Source organism: Sinocyclocheilus anshuiensis, unplaced genomic scaffold, assembly GCF_001515605.1.
Source record: "Sinocyclocheilus anshuiensis isolate Anshui unplaced genomic scaffold, SAMN03320099.WGS_v1.1 scaffold249, whole genome shotgun sequence".
Lineage (NCBI taxonomy): Eukaryota > Metazoa > Chordata > Actinopteri > Cypriniformes > Cyprinidae > Sinocyclocheilus > Sinocyclocheilus anshuiensis.
This window is the reverse complement of record NW_015540871.1, coordinates 686,740-690,661: the sequence shown is the minus strand read 5'-3', so window position 1 is coordinate 690,661 and position 3,922 is coordinate 686,740.

The following is a 3,922-nucleotide window of genomic DNA, read 5'->3' as shown; positions in this document are numbered from 1 at the left end:
CCTAAATAGAAACTCTGCATACGCTTGCACCTGTTAATCGTTTATATTTTATATTAGTTCATGTTGCTTTTGTGCAACAGATGAATAACAATTTATTTGTTTTAGATATTTTATATGTTTAGATATTTCTATTTTGCGGGAGTCCCGTTAATCATTATATTCTCCCGCATCCCGCCCGCACCAGCACTCGCCCATCTTGTCCCGCGCTGCACTCTGTTGCGTCGGGTCTCGCGGGTCGGGAGCAGGTCTCTAATCTACTGGCACTGGACTCGACAGTGCGTGTGCTAGCTACATCCTTTTTACAATCTCTAGATTATAAAACACTGCATTCTGTCAGCAATGTAACGCGGCAGTAACGTATAGAGACCTCGGCTTGTAACTATACTCTAATTACATTTTTTGAAAATGATAACGCGTTAAATTACTCCGTTACTAAAAAAGTAATTAAATTACAGTAACGCGTTACTGCCCAACACTGTTGTTTACTCATACTTTGTGCCAACAATTGTTATTTGTTTTTAACTTTATTTACAGAATTTTAGGATAAATATCTGAGACAAGGTTGATACACTACCCTTCAAAAGTTTGGGGTCAGTAAGATTTTTTAAAAATATCAATATTTTTATTCAGCAAGGATGCATTAAATTGATCAAAAGTGACAGCAAAGACATTTATTTCTTGAATAATAACATTTATGTGTAAAAAATATGTAAAAATATTTATTTCAAATAAATGCTGTTCTTTTGAACTTTCTATTCATCAAAGAATCCTGAAAAAAAAGTTTTGCAGCTTCCAAAAAATATTAAGCAGCACAATTATTTTCAGCACTGATAATAATAAGAAATGTTTCTTGAGCAGCAAATCAGCATATTAGAATGATTTCTGAAGGATCATGTGACACTGAAGACTGAAGTAATGATGCTGAAAATTCAGCTTTGACATCACATATTACATTTTAGAATATATGTAAGAATTTTTGTATTTTACTGTATTTTCTCTGTATTTTTGATCAAACAAATGCCGCCTTGGTGAGACATTTCAAAAACATCAAAAATTCTTACAGACACCATGGTAATTTAATAAAATAAAATAAACATATTTACCATTGTGTTTTATGTTGTTTACTGCTTGATATGTAACACTTCAGCTAAACCACGGCATCACACATTTGCAAGATTTCCTTAAAGTTGAGTGTTTTCATTTGTGCGTCTCTTGCTTTGAAGACAGCAGCAGGGCTTGATGAGGTGAAGGGTCCCGAACGCATCCCCCAGAGGCTCTTGTGAAGAGCATCCATGTGGCATAACGTTCCAAGAAGGACCTCATCATGCCAGCTAATTTGTTTGAGCAGGTGTTTATACAAAAAGGGAAGACAAAAAGGGAGAGACTTGTTATGTCTTATATAACACACTGGCAGATGACTGTAATGATCATATATGTATATAAATACCTTCGCAGTGTTCATTTTAGTAGAACCCTTTTTGTATTACAATTTCAATTCTATTCAGAATTCAGAGACATTAAGTATTGCTTAAAGGAGATGACCGCACACATCTGTCTAGGAGGGAGAGAGAGCAAAATCAGTGCAGGTGTTTCCAGAGATAAATCCAAAAGATCCTCCCCCGCTGTGCGTCAGGCAGCCACAACCTCGGCAGTCATGAGAGGTAATTAAAATCAGCGCTATCATTGCATGTTTGGAGAGGTGCACTTCAGGGAGGAAGGATGCTCTGGCACTTCAGCGGAGGAGGGAACAGAGCAAAATCATCAGCCATTGTGTACAGAGGCTGCCTCCCACTCAACTGCCTCACAAAGCTCTGATTTACTCCCATGTCGATGAGGGTACCAATGCAAATGCAAACACAAATGCATGGAAATGATCGTACATGATGTGGACATCTCCGACACGACGCGGGACAAGCGCAGTGTCCCTGTTGCACAAATTGCGATATAATTTACATGTTCAGATCCAGACACACAAAAATGGAGAGGAGAGATGAAGAGAGTTTGTGCTCAAGGAGGGAGTTTTTGGGTCACTGGCTCTCTTAGTTGCCCACTTGGTAGTGACAGCTGGCAGCTGGGAGCCAGCTTTGCCCATTGGTGAACACCTGGGTAAAATCCCCCTCGGCCTGTCATAGAATCCCAGAAGCTCCTTCTCACCTCCTGAGGGAGGGCAATTTTCTCTCTCCTGCTTTTGCCTGTGGGTTTTTATCTCAAGCGGATATTTCAACAATTTCAACAACAAAAAGAAATATTCCCAACATGAAAATTTGGGAGTAGAAGCAAAGCTTAGCATTATACAAAAAGTAAAGAAAAAAAAATCTATTGAGATGCACAGATAGGCCTTTAAATGCTACAAGTGAATTTAGGCGTCACAACATTACAATTCAATTTTTGTTCATTTTGAAAAATGGATATTCATTTTTATATTAGGTAAAATTTACATTTAACAGTTTAATTAAATTCTGAGTATTTAAAAAAAAATTCCTTCAAGAGAATGTTACATGACAGCTATCTAAATCTAAAAATAGGGGAAACATATACACTGTAAAAAAAATCCCGTAAAATAACGGTAAAATTCCGGCAGCTGGGGTGCCGGAAAATTACCATAAAATAACGGGCACATTAAATAACAGTAATTTTCCGTAATTCAAAAATACAGTGTTTTGCTGTCATTTTACATGAGATTTTCTGTATTTTCTTCAGCTTTTAATGTTCAATAAGGAGCTTTACTTAAATACCGTGGAAAGTTAAGTAAAAACCATGAAATTATCATTAAGTTTGAACACTGCTTTAATTCAAATAATCAGCCATAAGTGCAAAACAGTGTTTTAATCATTTATTAACCTATCTGCAAGAATATACCAATATAGTTTGTTCAGAACTGCAATTTACTAATATTCTTTGTTCAAAACTGCAACAATATACCAGTATAAAGATTATCGCACAACTACAACAGTATAGCAACAGTTTGTTCATAACTGAAATATAACAATAAAACTTTGATCACAACTGCAACAATATTCCAATAATTTGTTCATAACTGCAAGAGTATAACAATATTTTTTAAAAATGATCATAACTGCAACAATATTTCAATTTAAAAATTAGTCCAAAAGTTAAAATTCGATCACAACTGCAACAACATACCAATTCATAACTGCAACAGTATAAAAATATAAACAATTATCATAATTGCAACAATACACAATAAAAGGAATTGTTCAAAACGGCAACAATATAGCAGTTTGGTAAACAAATAACAATTAATAATTAAATTGTCCTTAAAACTGAACCACCTGTGAACAGATTAATTCATCCTGACAACAGATGAGGCATGAAAAAACAAACAAATAATTAAACCATGAAAGCAAATTATCAGCAAGTATTTTAAGTCTGTGACACTGCCAATAATTTCTGCTAGGCAATGTAGGAAGATCTGACACTCAAAGTATTTACTCCATCCATTCATAGTCCGCAATCTTGTTAATCAGTGAAAGAACCTTTGGACTGACTGCCGATTGCTTTCTCGATGTGGTCTTGTCCACTTTCGATCCCTTCTCGGGGTTTATCTTAAAAAGGCATCTGTTGAATGGAAAAAAATCCTTAGTAATAAAACATGGACTGTAACATATGATATATATATTAAAAACAAAGGCAGAATAATAAGACTTTGCACAGGGCATGCTTGTGGTGGACGTTTGCTATAAAGACATGTATGTGAGAGGATGTTGTGCTTGAGACAGACTGAGAAGATTGTTTGTGACAGTGTAAGAAAGTGTGTTGTGTGAGTGAAGATGCGTGTGTGAGAGTGTGTGTATGTGAGTGTGGGATGTGTGTGCGAGTATGAGGATGCGTGTGTGAGTGTGTGTGTATGTGAGAGTGTGTGAGTGTGAGGATGTGTGTGTGAGGATGCGTGTGTGAGAGT